The sequence below is a fragment of the Phyllobates terribilis genome, unplaced genomic scaffold (genome assembly GCF_046119375.1).
Source record: "Phyllobates terribilis strain yellow unplaced genomic scaffold, ASM4611937v1 Scaffold_13__5_contigs__length_258822181, whole genome shotgun sequence".
NCBI classification, from domain to species: domain Eukaryota; kingdom Metazoa; phylum Chordata; class Amphibia; order Anura; family Dendrobatidae; genus Phyllobates; species Phyllobates terribilis.
Genome location: NW_027362773.1, coordinates 209,721,144 through 209,741,142, shown reverse-complemented (window position 1 = coordinate 209,741,142; position 19,999 = coordinate 209,721,144). Strand labels below are relative to the sequence as shown.

The window sequence follows — 19,999 nt, the reverse complement described above, 5'->3', positions numbered from 1 at the left end:
AATAGTCAGAAGGTCTGGGCTGGCGGAGTTATTGCAGTATGGATAACAGGCAGAAGATCAAGGCTGGTGGAGTTATTGCAATATGGATAACAGTCAAATGGTCAGGGCTGGCTGAGTGATTGCAGTATGGATAACAGGCTGAAGGTCAGGGCTGGCAAAGTTATTGCAGTACTGATAACAGTCAGAAGGTCAGGGCTGGCTGAATGATTCTAGTATGGATAACAGGCTGAAGGTCAGGGCTGGCAGAATTATTGCAGTATGGATAACAGTCAGAAGACCTGGGCTGGTGGAGTTATTGCAGTATGGATAACAGGCTGAAAAGGCCAGGGCTGGTTGAGTTATTGCAGTATGGATAACATTCAAAAGGTCAGGGCTGGCTGAGTGATTGCAGTATGGATAACAAGCTGAAGGTCAGGGCTGGCAAAGTTATTGTAGTAAGGATAACAGTCAGAACGTCTGGCCTGGTGGAGTTATTGCAGTATGGATAACAGGCTGAATGTCATGGCTGGTGGAGTTATAGCAGTATGGTTAACAGGCTGAAGATCATGGCTGGCTGAATTATTGCAGTATGGATTACAGGTTGAAGGTCAGGGCTGGCAAAGTTATTACAGTATGGATAACAGTAAGAAGGTCTGGGCTGGTGGAGTTATTGCTGTATGGATAACAGTCAAAAGGTCAGGGCTGGCAGAGTTCTTGCAATATGGTTAACAGGTTGAAGGTCAGAGGTAGCTGAGTTATTGCAGTATGAATAACAGTCAGAAGGTCTGGGCTAGTGGAGTTATTGCAGTATAGATAACAGGCAGAAGTTCAAGACTGGTGGACTTATTGCAGTATGGATAACAGTCAAATAGTCAGGGCTGGCTGAGTGATTGCAGTATGGATAACAGGCTGAAGGTCAGGGCTGGCAAAGTTATTGCAGTATGGATAACAGTCAGAAGGTCATGGCTGGCTGAGTGATTGTAGTATGGATAACAGGCTGAAGGTCAGGGCTGGCAAAGTTATTGCAGTATGGATAACAGTCAGAAGGTCTGGGCTGGTGGAGTTATTGCAGTATGGATAACAGGCTGAAGGTCAGGGCTGGCAGAATTATTGCAGTATGGATAACAGTCAGAAGGTCTGGGCTTGTGGAGTTATTGCAGTATGGCTAACAGGCTGAAGGCCAGGGCTGGTCGAGTTATTGCAGTATGGATAATAGTCAAAAGGTCAGGGCTGGCTAAGTGATTGCAGTATGGATAACAAGCTGAAGGTCAGGGCTGGCAAAGTTATTGTAGTAAGGATAACAGTCAGAACGTCTGGCCTGGTGGAGTTATTGCAGTATGGATAACAGGCTGAATGTCATGGCTGGTGGAGTTATAGCAGTATGGTTAACAGGCTGAAGATCATGGCTGGCTGAATTATTGCAGTATGGATTACAGGTTGAAGGTCAGGGCTGGCAAAGTTATTACAGTATGGATAACAGTAAGAAGGTCTGGGCTGGTGGAGTTATTGCTGTATGGATAACAGTCAAAAGGTCAGGGCTGGCAGAGTTCATGCAATATGGTTAACAGGTTGAAGGTCAGGGGTAGCTGAGTTATTGCAGTATGAATAACAGTCAGAAGGTCTGGGCTGGTGGAGTTATTGCAGAATGGATAACAGGCTGAAGGCCAGGGCTGGTCGAGTTATTGCAGTATGGATAATAGTCAAAAGGTCAGGGCTGACTGAGTGATTGCAGTATGGATAACAGGCTGAAGGTCAGGGCTGGCAAAGTTTTTGTAGTAAGGAGAACAGTCAAAACGTCTGGGCTGGTGGAGTTATTGCAGTATGGATAACAGGCTAAATGTCAGGGCTGGTGGAGTTATTGCAGTATGGATAACAGGCTGAATGTCAGGGCTGGTGGAGTTATAGCAGTATGGTTAACAGGCTGAAGGTCAGGGCTGGCAAAATTATTACAGTATGGATAACAGTCAGAAGGTCTGGGCTGGTGGAGTTATTGCAGTATGGATAACAGTCAAAAGGTCAGGGCTAGCAGAGTTCTTGCAATATGGTTAACAGGTTGAAGGTTTGGGCTAGCGGAGTGATTGCAGTATGGATAACAGGCAGAAGTTCAAGGCTGGTGGAGTTATTGCAGTATGGATAACAGTCAAATAGTCAGGGCTGGCTGAGTGATTGCAGTATGGATAACAGGCAGAAGTTCAAGGCTGGTGGAGTTATTGCAGTATGCATAACAGTCAAAATGTCAGGGCTGGCTGAGTGATTGCAGTATGGATAACAGGCTGAAGGTCAGGGCTGGCAAAGTTATTGCAGCATGGATAACAATCAGAAGGTCTGGGCTGGTGGAGTAATTCCAGTATGGATAACAGGCTGAAGGTCAGGGCTGGCAGAGTTCTTGAAGTATGAATAACAGTCAGAAGGTCTGGGATGGTGGAGTTATTGTAGCATGGATAACAATCTGAAGGTCAGGGCTGGCAGAGTTATTGCAGTATGGATAACAGTCAGAAGGTCTTGGCTGGTGGGGTTATTCCAGTATGAATAACAGGCTGAAGATCAGGGCTGGCAGAGTTCTTGCAATATGGTTAACATGCTAAAGGTCAAGGCTGGCTGAGTTATTGAAGTATGGATAACAGGCTGAAGGTCAGGGCTGGCAGAGTTACTGAAGTATGGATAACAGTCAGAAGGTCTGGGATGGTGGAGCTTTTGTAGTATGGATAACAGGCTGAAGGTCAGGGCTGGCAGAGTTATTGCAGTATGGATAACAGTCTAAAGAACTGGTAGAGCTCTTGCAATATGGTTAACAGGCTGAAGGTCAGGGCTGGTGGAGTTATTGCAGTATGGATAACAGACTAAAGGTCATGTCTGGTGGAATTAGTGCAGTATGGATAACAGGCTGAAGGTCAGGGCTGGCGGAGTTATTGCAGTATGGATAACAGTCAGAAGATCTGGGCTGTGGAGTTATTGCAGTATGGATAGCAGACTGAAGGTCAGGGCTAGCGGAGTTTTTGCAGGACAGTCAACAGTCTGAAGGTCAGGGCTAGCGGAGTTTTTGCAGGACAGCCAACAGTCTGAAGGTCAGGGCTAGCGGAGTTATTGCAGGACAGTCAACAGTCTGAAGGTCAGGGTTGGCAGAGTTCTTGAAGTATGGTTAACAGGCTGAAGGTCGGTGGTGGAGGAGTTTTTGCAACATGACATGGGTAGCAAGTAGAAATGGAGATTATAGAAAGGGCCACATTCTGGGAAAAGTGTAGGAAGGTAGAACCAAGGAAAGTTAGATTAGTGAAGTGATTGACACACCTGTGTAACTAGATTGGGGTTTAGGGCACGCTTAAAGGGATTGTCCACTACTTGGACAACCCCTTCTGATCCCCTATGTTTGCCTCCAGTAAAATAATAACACACTCACCTCCAGTGCTGGCGCGATTCCAGCGATGTCGGCACTGGCTTTCCCAGGGATTGCGAGATATTATTATGTCGCATGATCCCTGGGGCCAATCAGCGCTGGCTTCACTCTCCACTCCTTCGGACAAATCAAGACATTCGGAGGAAGTGAGAGAACAGCCGCAGCTCTGACTTCTTCCAGATATCAATTACGTCCATAGTAGAGTGATTGGCAGCAGGGATCACATAACATAATAATGTCATGCGATCCCTGGGAGAGCCAGTGTTGACACTGTGGGAACACCAGACGTGAGTATAAGTGTTATTATTTTACTGGGGGGAAACATAGGGATTCAGAAGGGGGTGTCCGAATAGTGGACAATCCCCTTAAAACTGGATACTTGCAATAAACCAGCTTGTGGGTGGGGGGTAGCGCATTCCAGAGAGCTAGTGCAGCACGAGAAAAGTCTTGGAGACGAAAGCTGGAGGTTCGGACTATGGAGAATGTTTGTCTTAGATCATTAGCACAGCAGATAGCAGTCCTGATTTGAGTACTACTAAGCCTCCTTACCCCTTCTTTGCCAAGGTCAAGATTATAGAAAGGGTAAGGAGCAAACGTCCAGGGGGATCATCCATCCTAAAAACTACAATTCTTTAAAGCTCTGATAGGCATTGCATAGCTGTATGGCATTATCGCTTATACAGCTTTGTTATATGTGCATTATATGGCGGGATTATTTATACAATGCATAATCCCATGCAGTTTTTTGAAGGTTGAATATGTATTATTAGGAGCCCTTCACAAACCCTATTAACCAGTTCACCTTGAACTGTCCAAGGGCCTTTGTCGATGAATGGGTTAACCCCTGAATTGCCACTCCGCTCTCTCTATACATTGTTAATCAGGAATGAGAGCATGCCGTCTGTCTGCGGTGATATGACAGAACCTGAGAGCTGGATCCATCCGTCACCCAAACAGAGGGAGGGAGCATTGTCTACCAAGTGCTGGTAATTGCAGCCACACAGAGAGGCAGCAGAGAGATAGGGAGTCGCTGACAACCAGCGGTGACAGGTCATGCTTCTCAGGGACAGTGTCACACCAGGGGAGAAACATCAGATGCTGTTAACCTCTGCCATGCTGGAGCAAAGCCGATGTTAACCTCTGCCATGCTGGAGCAAAGCCATCTATAAAATGACCTAAAAGAATGAGTAGAGCAGATCTCTGCTTCTTTTTTTTCACGCTCTCTCTGTATATTTAGAGGGGACGAGTTTGATTATTTATCTTTCGAGATAGACATTTATTCTAGACTTTTTCTGACCGCCTGCACATTACACTCGGAGGGCACAATGAAAGCAGTCATGCGATATCGTGAGCCTTAAATTGCCACGGGGAGCGTTAGTTTATGGCCGTACGGAACAGCAATATACATGCAAAAGAACGCAAAGCGGCGGCATTAAATGGGTCAAACCATCTCCATTCATGGCATAAAGTAGAATCAGAATTTTATTCTGCATTTGGTGCAACTTTAATGCAAAATTCTTGTATTATTTTATATCATTTTCCATTAGCTTTTCCAGTTTTAAAAAAATGCAAAACTCCATAAATAATGTTCATTAAGCCCCAAGCAACCACCATTCTTATGATGGCCAACATTGAGGACATTTTTTTTTTTGCCTAATTTTTTTCTCCTTAATAGGGTTTTATTAAAATGGCTTCTACATCCTTTATGCATCACAGTACATAGCAGACTGAGTTAACAGTGAATCTGTCAGTGAGCTCCTTTTTTTCCCCATGGGAAAATATGTGACAAATACAGAATGCTGCTTTTTGGAAAAAAATGTCAAGGAACCTAAAAGGTGTGGAAAAATGACACATAAAATGTACTATTTGCAGAGTGCTTTATATTTTCCAAATGAGTCATAGCTGACAAATGACCACAGCATTTGTTGTCATAAAAAAACGTTATTGCAAAAAAAAAAAAAAAACAATCCACATGTGGAAGCACCATATTCTCAACTATGGACCATTTGGTATTCTTCAAAATGCTGAATCGTTTGGCTTCTACGTCCTCTATGCATCACAGTGCATAGCAGACTGCAGAATGAGTTAACAGTGAATCTGTCATTGAGCTCCTTTTTTTTCCTATGGGAAAATTTGTGAGAAATACAAGAAAAAAACACCATGGAACCAAAAACGTGTGAATAAATGTCATGAAAAATGCTTCTCTTGCAGTGGATTTTATATTTTCCTACATCTGACCAAAGCATTTCTTGTCCTAAAAAAAACACCTGAAAAAAAAAACATTTTTGAAAAAAATAAAATAAAAACCAATGTGTGGAAGCACCATTAGAGCTTATCAACTATGGACCATTGGGCATTCTTAATAATGCTGAATCGTTTGGCTTCTACTTCCTCTATACACTATCAGTACATAGAAGATTGCAGAATGAGTTAACAGTGAATATGTCAGTGAGCTACTTTTTTTTCCTATGGGAAAATACGTAAAAAAAAAACCCAGCATGCTCCTTTGGGGGGAAAAAAACAACTACTAAGCACCCAAAAAAAGTGTGATAAAATGCCACAAAAATGCACTATTTGCAGAGCGTTTTATATTTTCCGAATGAATCACAGCCGAATTCTGACCACAGAAATTTTTGTAGTGAAAAACACACAAAAAAGTAAAATTTTTGCAAAAAAAAAAAAGACGCATCAAACTATCATCGCAGATTATCAACTAAAGGACCATTGGGTATTTGCTTGCATAGATAGTCGGTCGGTACCGGTCACATTTCGGGCATTTTAGGTTCTCAGTGGCCTAGTATCATGGCGCTCTAGTCCGATGCCCGGCGTTATCACATATGACAAGTTGGTATGACGGCATTGCACATACTGCCCGGCTTAGTTTGCAGGCATGGTGGTGCTCTCTTAGGATTACCCTGCCAGTCCATATGTGCAACCTTTAAAGCCTTAGCAGCTGCCACATTTTAGGGAATCAGAGCTATCTATAGTCTCTAGATCTGCTGTGCACGATGATGGATATCATGACATGTTGCTTTCATGTTCTGAAATATATATGGACAACTAAGCATGTGCTGCACCCAAACAGACAAACCTGACCTGGGACAAACCTACTGATACCTCCCCTCTAAAGGAAAGACTGTGCCTGCTGTGTACAGGGCAGGAGAGGGTTAACAAAGCAGAGAAAGGAGCTCAGCTCCCTCTGCAGGCTGTTCAGGATACTGCAGCCTGTGCATCTCAGCTGAGAAGCAGAGGAGCAGCAGCGGCAGTGTGAGGCTGAGAGCCAAGCAAGGAGGAGGCATCAGGGCACCCAGCTCTGCAAAGCCAACGGGACATGCTGCAGCCGGACAGGAGCAGGACCCCAACACTCTGGACACCCTGATCTGGGATTGCAGGGGGCAACACTGTCACTCAGGCATCTAAGTAACAACAGCAACAAAAAGAAAGAAGGAAGCACAAGCAACAAAGATTGCAAAGTGGCCAGAAAGGAAGGTGATAGCCACCAACTGCAGGGACAGCTCTGTACATTGTGCAAGGAGACTCTGGGGACATTGCCTGTGACAGGCACCTCTAGGCTGGGATGGGGGAGCCCAGGATGTGACATGCTGCAGCCACCTCTGCCTGGACCCAGCATTGTGCCCAGTGATCTGTAACCTCCAGCTCCAGTCTGATCCTGGGAAAGGTGAGTGACCTGATGGGACATGGACCTATCATCTATCTCATATCTATCCTTCTATCTATTATCTATCATCTATCTCATATCTATCTATCTATCCTTCTATCTACTATCTATCTATATATTATCTATCTATCTATATCTATCTGTCTATCCACTCATGTATCTATCTATCTATCTATCTATCTATCTATCCTTCTATCTATCTATCCATCCTTCTATCTATTATCTATCTATATATTATCTATCTATATCTATCTGTCTATCCACTCATGTATCTATCTATCTATCTATCTATCTATCTATCTATCTATTATCTATCTCATATTTATCTATTACTATTATCTGTCTATTACGATTATCTATCTATTTATATATTATCTATCTATCTATCCATCCATGTCTCTATCTATCTGTCTATCATCTATTATCTATCTGGACTGGGCAGACCCCATTTGCTCTCTGATCTCCACTTGCCCTTCTGGCATCCCATTTACCATGACTTTTCCTCTATTATTGCCCTCTGCCATGCTGGCACTCACAGAGGACCCTATACAGGACATGGAGTGTCACCTTTCTTACCTTGTTGTCCTTGTGTTCTCATTTCCTCAATTTCTTATTTTACTAAATGTAAACAATCATTATTGTGTTTTGTAAATATTCTTCTATAATATTTTGCTGGCGGAGAATATTTAGCATTTCCCATAAAAACATGAAACAATGAATGTGGGGTGGATCAGGTCCCCCAGCTCCAACAGCTTCCAGACTCGGAAATTATTTTAGAGAAAATCCAGAGATGTTCTGTGTGAAGTTACCAGGGAAAGTGAATTAAAAAAAAAAACTCTGGCTATAAAGCATTCGGGGGAGATCTGTCTGGGGAGCTTACAATCGAATCCTATATTTATTACAAGGAAGCATGTCTCTTGGTGGAGTCTGGGGATGGAGGGCTTCCAAGATCCATCAGGAGAGGAGGATGTTTCATGGACTGTTTGGTAAGCCTTGTCATCTCCCAAACAATACAAGATGTAATCTTCTTCTAAGCACTGCCTGGGTATTGTTTGCAGAATCCGTCTGTCACCCAGAGTGACACAGAGCCCACCATGTACCAGAGGACCCTGACACCTGGCTGGTGACAGCAGGGAGGCTTTAAAGTCCTAGACCCCCTTAAAGGCATCTATGCACATAACGGTGGATTTTAGTTCATGACTGTTCTCCATAGGTATATGCTTTTATGTTTATGTCTACAGGGGGCGTTTCTTTAGTAATGGAAGATAATTATCTACATGTATATCTATCCATCCATAGATCCATCCACCCATCTACTTATCTATCTATCCATCCATCGATCTTTCTATCTATCGATTTTTCTTTCAATTATCTATTTTTCTATCAATTTTTATTTCTATCATCTATCCATCCATCTGTCTTTCCATCTATCTTTCAATCCATCTATCTCTCTATCCATCGATCTTTCTATCTATCGATTTTTCTTTCTATCATCTATCTATCTATTTATCCATCCATCCATAGATCCATCCATCCACCTATTGATTTTTTTTAATCTATCTATCTATCTATCTCTTTATCCTTCTATCTATCTATCTATTTTGTAAAATTTCTTTAGTAAATGCAAATCACTACAAGCACTAAAATTCTAGACTTTTCACAGCGACTTACGAAGCGCCAGCATCCAAAAAGCGTATTATATCTATGGCGTATAGAGCGTACTTTGCGACCGTTCATCTACGCACTGGATCTTACTACTAATATTTCAGATATTGAAGCAAAAAGTGCATAGAAGAACTGAATCAGGGCTCCATTTGCATGAGTTTTATAGATGTCGCAGATCTGAACTTGTTTTGTAACACTTATTGGATTGCAACGTTTGCCCGCCATTATATTGCACCTGCAGTCCTATGTAAAGCTACAGCGCAGTGGGTTGCGCCACATGATGAACTCGGCACTGCTACATCTGCATAGATGAGTTTATTCCCCTCTGCCAGTGTTCAGTTGATTGCTGCATTATAGCTGCGGCATCACAATGGAGAAATTGTGGCATGTTGGCTTTGTTACATAATATGGAGGGTAACTTGCTTCACTTTTATCTGTAGCAACAAGAGGAGGTGGAGGCTTAGAGGAATTTATGTATTTGTGCTTTGTAGGGGTGTAAAATTCTAATTATGTAATTAACATTTATGTCTTTATGATTCTACTTACCTAAAATGTATGTCTGTGCGTCATCCTCTTACTTGTATATTAGCCTGGATTTCCAAAGCTGACAACCCGTTGTGCAAGCCATTACTATTGCATAGCAGTTGTCACCCATTACTACAGATCCTGAGTGGCATATATATGAATATGTGTGTATATACATATATATATATATATATATATATACATATACATATACATATATATATATATGTTTTTATGCAGAATTATATCTGTTCTCCTGCTCCCTTTCCCCTATTCGAGTCAATGGGGGGCAGGTGTGCAGTACCCGGCCATGGCCACTATGACGTAACTGACCACATTCAGTCGCCAGCCCTGGGAACAGCTGATTGGCGGTAGTCCGGGGGGCGCACCTCCACCAATCAGATGTTGATGGCCTATCCTAAGGAAAAGCCTTCAATGTAAAAGTGATTGTGTGGGTCCCATAAGCTGGAACCCCATGGATCTGCATCTTCCGACTTTTTCTACTGACCGGTCGTGTCCTTTACTTGACTGGCCATTGCCAATAACAATGAATGGGAAGATGGATTTTCCAGTTTCTGAAATCATATGCCCGACTGGCTGCAGTTAGTTTTAAAAAAAAAACAAAAACTGTGCTTTATTCACCCTGCCCAGGTCCAGCACTGAGTCTCAGCTGCTGCTCCTGGTGTCTGTTATTGTCTGCAGTGCTGATGTCACATTGACAATCAGTTCTGCTCAAGTTGCCGGCATAGATAAAGACACCAGGGAGCAGCGGCGGAGACTAAGCGCTGGACCAGAGGAGGGTGAGTAAAGAACAGATTATTTTTAAAAACAAACAAACTGCAGTCGGGGGGAGAGGTTTTTTTTTCCTCTTTCATGCCTGTTTAATTTTATTTTCTCGGGGGGGGGGAGGTGAATAAAATTGACCCAATTTTCCATAATTCGCCCTCTGATATCACACTTCCTTTGTGATACTGATGAGATCACGAGAGTCCCACAGGAAGAGACGTCCTGCCAAGTTCTAACGGGAAAACTGACTCTTACGGGTTCATGGATGCCGTAGCTAATTTAACGACTAATTAAAACAATGGCTCAATAATTATATGCAGCGGGATATGTTCCAGATGTTATAACGGTTATTATACTCATCGGCGCAGGAACACGTTACACCATCTCTTACGTGACTGCGTGCTTGATCACTACAATCTATGTCAAAGGAGCAAATTGCAAATTTTCTAAAAAAAAATTTTTTAAAGGGTGGTAAGGGGATGGATGGTAATAAGCACCTCCCCTTTGTGGGCGCTCACAGCCAATCAGCAGAGCCAAGAATCATCACATGACACAGTTCCCTGTTTCGCAGGGCAGGGCTTCTTCTGGATCTCATGATTGGAATATTTGGAATCCACTTAGATTTAATGATATTTAAGAGGTAGGAGATGGGCAACCCACTTGCTCTCAGGATGGCACAGATAAAAAGACTTTCCTCCAATAATCTAACAGTTTGTGTCCTCCTCCAGATTTTATTAAGATCCTTGCCAATCCTATCAGACCCCAATTTATCATTTGACATTTTAATCAAGTCACTTTTTGGACTTTTAGTATTCGTTGCTGTTTTTGTGTCTTAACTCTTTGAAATGGTACAAATAGTTCATGAATTTTTTGGCAAAGTAAAAAAAAAGGTCTTTATTTTTGAAGCCCGATTTTACAAAATGTCTCAAAAAATTGATATGTACAAAAACAATTTCTTGGGATAGGTGGGAGGGAAGTGGAGTACATTTGCACAAAAGTTTTGCGACTTTTTGAAAAGTCACCAATGATGAATTAGCCGAAAATATCTGGAAGTGCCAAACACCGCTCACAAAAAAGACGAACACATGTAAAATAGAGTTTAAGCAGGTCGTAAATTTAAAGAAGAATTAAGTGCAAGTGTAAAAACAGGTGAAAAACACCAAAAATAGACAAAAAAGCACAAATACAAAATAAATCAGCCAATCAGTCTTCTCCTTCTATAGGGATTTTGCAGATGAAAGCATTTCCATGTCATACATGGCAACCATTGAATATATATAGTATACAAACACACACATGCATATATATATATATATATTGTGGAGCTCTTCGTTCTTATGAAGTCACTGGCACCAATATCTACCTGGATCCGGGGATTTGTGCTGATATATACCATATAGATTCACATCCAGGGTTGGACTGGACCACCTGACAACCGGAGAATCCTCCGGTGGGCCCTAGCTTCTCAGACTTTGCAGCCGCTATGGGGCTCTTTATAGATGAAAGGTGAGATCAAGATCTCTGGTGGGCCCAATGTTGCTCAGTAAGATTCTGTTCACATCTCATCCCGAATAATTGACAAGGGCACTATGATTTATACCGTACCAGTTCTAAGCGTTCTTCTTCTCGCCAAGGTTTGTCAGGGGTGGCACAATGCCATCCACACGCCGTGATAGCAATCAGCGCCAGCCCTTCTGTTTCTGTGCAAACAGTGTGCTATCTGTGCCACGCGATCATCCTCGCACCCAGCGTGCAGAGACACCTCAACCCCCTCAATGCTTCAGCCGGACGTATGCCAAGTAACACTGACAGGATCTGTAACATGGTGCCTTTCTCCAGATTGCTAACATTGCAAGGTCTTGTTTTCACCGTTTCATTGTTGTGTTGGGTTTAAGATGTTGAAAGTTGGTCAAGTTTAGTAAATTGGAATCTAGATCCTCATTGATCCTGAGTCTATAGGTTGCAAAAATGGATTTATTTCCTATATCCTTCATCTGGGCTCATTTGGACAGAAAATTGGTCAATGGCAGAGCTTAGTCAATACGATTGATCTGTTACTGTGTAGTGTTACTCATTGGCTTAGTGTGGGGAAGCACAAATTCTGAGGGGGTAAAAAATCCCCCCCATGGTCAAAAGGATCCTGGATAGCAGGATCAGCCTCTAGGGCAGGGATGTCAAACTCAGATACATGAGAGGGCCAAAATAAAAAACTTGGACAAAGTCGCGGGCCAACCTTAATATCTATTCACAGTCCTCCACATAGTATAATGGGCCCCGCATAGTCCTCCATACAGTATAATGGGCCCCACATAGTCCTCCATACAGTATAATGGCCCCGCATAGTCCTCCATACAGAATAATGGGCCCCACATAGTTCTACATACGGAATAATGGGCCCCACATAGTCCTCCACATAGTATAATGGGCCCCACATAGTCCTCCATACAGTATAATGGGCCCCACATAGTCCTCCATACAGTATAATGGGCCCGCATAGTCCTCCATACATAATAATGGGCCCCACATAGTCTTCCATACAGTATAATGGCCCCACATAGTTCTCCATACAGTATAATGGGCCCCACATAGTCCTCCATACAGTATAATGGCCCCACATAGTCCTCCACATAGTATAATGGGCCCCACAGTCCTCCACATAGTATCATGGGCCCCACAGTCCTCCACATAGTATAATGGGTCCCGCATAGTCCTCCACATAGTATAATGGGCCCCGCATAGTCCTCCACATAGTATAATGGGCCTCGCATAGGCTGCTGCGCTCTACATAGACAGTGACCAAAATGACAAAGCTCTCACTATAATGAATCATATTGAATGATGCGCTCTGAATAGGCAGAAATAGAGTTACTGTATGACAGTCTGCGCAAGTCTTAGTGAATAAAGACTAAGTGAAGACTGAAGACAATATTTACTGGACGGGGGGCGCTGTACCCGGGGTATACTGGTGTAAGCTCGGTCGGGGGAATAAACGCAGGCCACACTGAGTGTTCATGTGTAGAGCAGCTAATCATCGGTGTGCTCTGCATATCTATGCAGGCAGGCTGAAGGGCAGGAGGATGACGATGATTAGAGATGTGGGTATGGAGGCGTCGGGGCCAACATTCCGTTTGTCTGTTCTGTTTAAAGAAACACGTGGAATTCATGTGCAAACGATCTGTTGCACTAATGATGGAAACAAAAGCAAAGGGGCCCCACTGATTTTTTTGGGTGGTCTCTCTGGGTCCCATTTTGTGTCAGTTTTCAGATAGGAAAAAAAAAGTCCTCAATGAAGGACTTTTTCATTTTATAAACTGGCACAAAACGGAACCCAAAGGACCCCATAATTATCAATTTTGTTAAAATACTTTTTGCACATGAATTCCGGAATATTTGGATATGTGAATGTAGCCCTATTTTAATTACATCAGTATTTTCTTAAAATACATGTGTTTGGGGAATAAAGGGGTTCAAATACTGACCTAGTGGAAGGGACTCAGGGACAGTTAATGGTCCACAGGTTAGGGAGTGGATAATACTTGCCCCCAGGCGCTGGCATCAACGCTGTGCCACTTGTGTTACTTCAGTATTTTTAATTTTTAGAAAAGTTCAACATATTCTAATCACCGTATAAAAATCTATTTACTGCTCTACATACAGTTCAGTATATACTTCTGCCTACATTGGGGGAAGTGCTGGAAGAATCAGACGGACGTATAAATCGGACGGAGATCGGAACACAGTGCACGGAATGGCCGGCGGCTCTACCTACCCGAACATGACAGCTGCATAGAAATACATGATGTCACTCTATGGTAGGGAGAGCTGCCGGCCAGTCCATGAACTGCGTTCCGATACCCATCCGATTATACGTCAGTCTGATTCTTCCCTTACAGAGACCAGTTGAGTATGGAGTCTTACATGCAATGCTCCATGGGAGAAAAAGTATGCAAACTAGCTCATTTGCATACTTCTGCCTGAAATACTGTGTACAAACGTAGGTAATACCGTGGCTGAACAGTTCAAGCTATATGTATGTGACGCGCCCCCTGGGACATATTCCTTTTTGAGGGGAATACCCGGCACCGGATCAGATGGGGGGTTGTAGTCTCCGAGCGGCTGTGACCCGGTCCCGTGCCCAGGGCGTCAAGCTCAGTGTGATGTGGCAGTTCTACAGATGTTACTAAAGTTCTTTTGTGTCGACTACGCCACCCGTTGTGATGCGGTCACTGTGGCCGCCGCTGCAGCAGGGTCCGCTGAGGCTGATGGTGGGTGCGCAGCTTGGTGGGATAACCCCCAACGGGAGGGGTATAGCCTCAGAGGGGACAGGCGCAGAGGATGGGGGTTGTGGTGGTGTAGTGCAGACGGCAGTGAAGACAGAGTCGGGTTGTGCAGTTAAGGGTGTTTACTTACTGCAGATGTTGTACTGGTCACTCCAGCTGCTAGTGACCACCCGAGCCGTGCTGCGTCCACCAGGTCCTGGATCCAGCCAACCCCCAAACAAGTCCGGAGCGTGGCCCTGAGCTCTCCCTCTGTCCTTTCTTCAGCCGTCCCCACCAGTGATCCACCTAGGTCCAGCTCCCTCGGGCCTTCTGTTGGGACACCCTTGGCCCTGGGTTCCCTGACCCTTCATGTGGTGTGCCTTCGGGGTGAATGTGGTGGGTGACCGTGACAGACACTGCCCACGGTCTCCGGTCTCTGGCTGGGGATTGTTTTTACCCCCACCAGCTTGGGTTCCGGTACCCTGATGCTGACTCCTCACCCGGTGCTCTGATTTGGGTTCTTGGGTCCCTTCTCTTCTGTGCTCTGGGTCTTTCTCTTTTCTCCTCTCTCACTCTGGGTCTTGGTCTTTCTTCTCTCCTCTCCTAACTTGTTTTCTGCAGCTGATCCTCTCTGCATCTGACTCTCTGCGTCTGACCCTGATCTTAGTTGGTGCCCACCTTATATACACCCTCTATGTGTGAGCTCAGGTGACCAGCACCCAATGAGCTCCTATCTTTACCCAGGCTGCTCCCCCTATCTGCCCCTACACTACATGGGATGTACCACCCCCCTCCCACTCCAGCCAGGAACAGACTCGGTCGTACCTGCACATTTCTAAGTGGGAGTACCGTCGGCCTGTTCCTCGGAAATGGGATGTATGTAGTGCATGCAGCCTACCGAGCTCAGTTCCACACTCCATCCTTACCCGGGAGTGGAATATCACACCTCTGGGTTGAGGTGCAATACCCCTGTAGCAGCCGAATCCTCAGGGTGCTACATTCCCCCCTGGTAAATCACAGCACGTCCTCGGGCTGTAAAGACAAAAACACCAAAACATACAAAATTTTTTCATATAAACATATAAAACATATAAAAAACATTATATAAATAACATATCTTAGCAGATAAAACTTTCTCGTCGTCTCCTGTTTCCGGTTCCTCCTCCGGACACTGTGCACCGTGTGTCCGGGAAAAGTGCGACAGTCTCTTAGAAAATCTGGTTTTCTATAAAACCGGTAGGGGGCGCTTTAGGACGCGCAACTATTTACAGGGGAAGTTGGCCGCTCTCAGTCCTCGGCCAGGTAGAGGGAAGGGAATGGCTGCTCACAGTCCTCAGCCTGTAGGATGAAGGGGTTAACGGGTAAACAGTTCACTGGTCCCAACGGGGACTATTTTAGCAGCAACGGTTCACTGTGCCCCGACGGGCAACTATATACAGTCTCTATTCTGCTGTACTTAACGACGGCGTCCTCCTGCTCTTTCTTTATGGACAGTTTCAGTTTCAGACCCGTTCGGGCACGTATGCTGGGCAAACAGGTCCTCTCCCAGATGCGGCACTCTTGGTCTTATGGGCGCGGGCGCGGTGGTGGTGGCGCCCGGGTTGCCCAGGCCTTGCGGCCAGGCCTGGGGCACCTGGAAGGTAAAGGGCACCGTTAGGACGGCGGCGCCCTGGGCTACCTGGCCTTGCGGCCAGGCCGGAGGCTCCGCGGAGGTAGGGGGCGCTGTTGGTGATTCGGCGCCCGGGGGTACTAGGCCTTGCGACCAGGCTGGTGGTATTTCCTGCTTTGTCACGCCCCGGGTCGAGGCGCGTGACGTCACAGGGGTCGCGGCGGCGGCTTCCGGTTGGGGCCTAGTCTGCGTCGGTGACATGGCGTTTTCGGGCACAGCAGGGGAACTTTCGGGCTCTGCGACGGGGAGCTGGGGCAGGTAAGCGGTGTCACGGCTTGGGGTATAGGCGTCCCCTTTACCTGCCTCCATGCGTTCGGCTCCCTTCTCGGCGCCGTCTCTGGCCTTGGGTCCTCCCGCGCCATCCTCAGAGGCGGTCTCCTTCCTCATCTCGGCTGGCGTGCTCCGGGTCTTGGTTTCAGCTTGCGTCTTGGTTTCAGCTTGCTGGGCCATCTCCCGGCTCCATTCCGCCAATATCTCGCGCTGTACCCGGGCCATCCTCCGTGCGAGGCCCTCCAGGGCAGTCTGCGCACACTCCCGGTCTCGGGGGAGCTGTGCAAGGACCTCCACTAGGCCTAGTGGGGTCGTGGTGTCCAGCAGGCTCCTGACCAACGGGTCGGTGCTGCTCTGCTCTTCTTCCAGCAGGCTCCTGGCCAGCGGGCCGGTGCTGCTCTGCTCTCTGGACATCTCCGGGTGAGCTTTTCTGCTGCTCCTCTCCAGGCTTCCTGCCTCCGGGTGCGCTCGCTCCAGACTGCTCCAAGCGGCACCCATCTTTGTTCTCTCCTTTCGTCTCCTCCCACTTCGAGGGCGGTCCCGGGGCAACTCGGTGACTGTCAGCTCCAGGGGTAGTTCTTTCACGCTGACAGACACCTCCAGCATCACAGTCTCTGTTGGTGGGGGCGGTTTCCACTTTTGGCGCCATTTTCTGTCCCGGCCCACGATGGGAGGTGGCCTCTTGCCCTCCTTTGGCACGCCCATAATGGCGTCCGCTGCTCTTCCAAGGCGGGAAATCTGCGGTTTTGGCGGGAAGCGTCGCCCAGTGGCGGGAAACTCTGCAGATGGCGGGAACAAGTTGGAAATGGCGGACAATCGGCGGGAAACGACTTGTGATGGGGTCCGATGGCGTGGACCCTCCGGAACCGGCGGGAGACTTCTTTCTGAGGTAAACTTGCACTTTTCTTCAGGCACGCAGTACCCGGGTGTTGCGGGCACGTAATCCTGCCGACTACGCCAAAGTTGACGCGCCCCCTGGGACATATTCCTTTTTGAGGGGAATACCCGGCACCGGATCAGATGGGGGGTTGTAGTCTCCGAGCGGCTGTGACCCGGTCCCGTGCCCAGGGCGTCAAGCTCAGTGTGATGTGGCAGTTCTACAGATGTTACTAAAGTTCTTTTGTGTCGACTACGCCACCCGTTGTGATGCGGTCACTGTGGCCGACGCTGCAGCAGGGTCCGCTGAGGCTGATGGTGGGTGCGCAGCTTGGTGGGATAACCCCCAACGGGAGGGGTATAGCCTCAGAGGGGACAGGCGCAGAGGATGGGGGTTGTGGTGGTGTAGTGCAGACGGCAGTGAAGACAGAGTCGGGTTGTGCAGTTAAGGGTGTTTACTTACTGCAGATGTTGTACTGGTCACTCCAGCTGCTAGTGACCACCCGAGCCGTGCTGCGTCCACCAGGTCCTGGATCCAGCCAACCCCCAAACAAGTCCGGAGCGTGGCCCTGAGCTCTCCCTCTGTCCTTTCTTCAGCCGTCCCCACCAGTGATCCACCTAGGTCCAGCTCCCTCGGGCCTTCTGTTGGGACACCCTTGGCCCTGGGTTCCCTGACCCTTCATGTGGTGTGCCTTCGGGGTGAATGTGGTGGGTGACCGTGACAGACACTGCCCACGGTCTCCGGTCTCTGGCTGGGGATTGTTTTTACCCCCACCAGCTTGGGTTCCGGTACCCTGATGCTGACTCCTCACCCGGTGCTCTGATTTGGGTTCTTGGGTCCCTTCTCTTCTGTGCTCTGGGTCTTTCTCTTTTCTCCTCTCTCACTCTGGGTCTTGGTCTTTCTTCTCTCCTCTCCTAACTTGTTTTCTGCAGCTGATCCTCTCTGCATCTGACTCTCTGCGTCTGACCCTGATCTTAGTTGGTGCCCACCTTATATACACCCTCTATGTGTGAGCTCAGGTGACCAGCACCCAATGAGCTCCTATCTTTACCCAGGCTGCTCCCCCTATCTGCCCCTACACTACATGGGATGTACCACCCCCCTCCCACTCCAGCCAGGAACAGACTCGGTCGTACCTGCACATTTCTAAGTGGGAGTACCGTCGGCCTGTTCCTCGGAAATGGGATGTATGTAGTGCATGCAGCCTACCGAGCTCAGTTCCACACTCCATCCTTACCCGGGAGTGGAATATCACACCTCTGGGTTGAGGTGCAATACCCCTGTAGCAGCCGAATCCTCAGGGTGCTACATATGTATAAAATAAAAAAAGAGCAGGGATTCAGATCAATAAATTACAAGTTATACCAATCTTATCGTCTCTTAAAGGTAACCTGGAATAATAATAAATCTCCAAGCAGAATATTATAAAGCAAGAAGAGCTGAACAGATTGATATATTGTTCTGTAGGAAAAGATGAATTATAACTTTGTGGTTTAGGAGTCCGGTGGGCGGTCCTACTCAATGGTTGACAGTTATTTTTATATGTGGGACCGCCTCCCGGACTCTTAAGCCTAGAAAAATCAGATATTAAAGGGAATAAATTAGTTCTACTGAAAATTATATATTATTCTGCTTTGTAACAAAGGGACGGGTTAAATCCAGAAACAATCCATTAGTCATACTGATACTTTTTAATTAAGCAACTTTATTTTTGACCGACTTCCTTTTAGGATCGGTATTTTCTGTTGTCGTCTACCGCGATTAAATACATGTGTACAATTAAATAATCGCAGATTAACAGTTGGCGCCAGTCCAGCGTCCATGTCACAGCTCCACAAAGGCATCGAGTTAAATATTAAGTGGTCCGTGTTCGGCTTTTTTTTGGGGGGGTGTTTTGAACCTTATGACCACTTAGTATTTCTCTGTGATTCTCTCCACACATTGAGTTCAATTATCAGGGTAATTAAAACAGGATGAGTTAATTGGCAGTCATTTGCATGGCAGATGGTTTTAATTGTGGCATCAAACAATTCACCTGTTTATATAAACAAAAGTGAAGCGCGTGAGTGACAGGCCTAGTGTGACATGCCTGACAACCAGCGCCATCAAGACGCCCTGGGACAATTAGAACACAAAACCCAAAGATCATCAGACTGTCATTTATATTGTCTGGCAGAAGTCCGCGCAACTTGGTTTTTGGGAGAAGGAGGGGTGATTATCATTTATACCCTGACAGATGGGTGTGGAGGTGCCAAGACGCAGCCGTGCAGTATACCGCTCAGTGCAACATAACACTTTTAATCGGGTGTATTCAACCCCAGGTCCTCCAGCTGGGAAGGGACTATAGCTCCTAACATTGCATCGAGACAAATACTTGCTTGCAGATTATAGGCGGGGTAGTTCTGTGGACCAAGAACACAAAGTATTTTATGTGAGTGGTGTTTTGGGTTTGTTAAAGAAAGTCTATCAACGCAAAATGACTGTTCAAACCAAGCACAGGGTCTTGATACAGCCGAGCTGTTGAGTTGAGCTTCTTACCTACTTGTTTTACACCTATCTTCAACCTCTTCTGATGGCTATAAAGCCAGAGCTCTCAATCAAGGAAAATTGGGGTGGAGAGTAGAGATGAACAGATCAATTCTGCTCCAGTATCCGGATGGGAGTCCCACGAATCTCTTACCTTCCGGCATCCCCGGTGTGGCAGGGCCGGCGCAATGTCACCTGTGCCGCGCCAGAAGCCACGATCAAAAGCCACTCCAAGGACACCACAAGGTAAGAGACTCGAGAGCCTCCTGTCTAGCCGGCAGGTACCACTGACCTGGACGCTACCGAAGTAGCCCACGAATCGATCCGCTCATCTCTAGTGGAGATAGATGGAAAACAGATGGAAACATGC

At 46.3% G+C, this 19,999-nt stretch overlaps 1 protein-coding gene across 3 annotated transcripts in view; it reads left to right on the top strand.

Annotated features, from left to right (window-relative positions):
• The first annotated feature begins 6,610 nt into the window (after positions 1–6,610).
• CBFA2T3 (CBFA2/RUNX1 partner transcriptional co-repressor 3) overlaps positions 6,611–19,999 on the top strand; it is a 53,676-nt gene continuing 40,287 nt past the window's right edge. For 2 of the 3 annotated variants that reach the window (XM_073659180.1, XM_073659181.1), the window contains exon 1: positions 6,611–7,052. The gene's annotated coding sequence lies outside the window, so the exon portion shown is untranslated. The remainder of the gene's footprint in view (positions 7,053–19,999) is intronic. The other variant, XM_073659182.1, reaches the window with a different exon arrangement.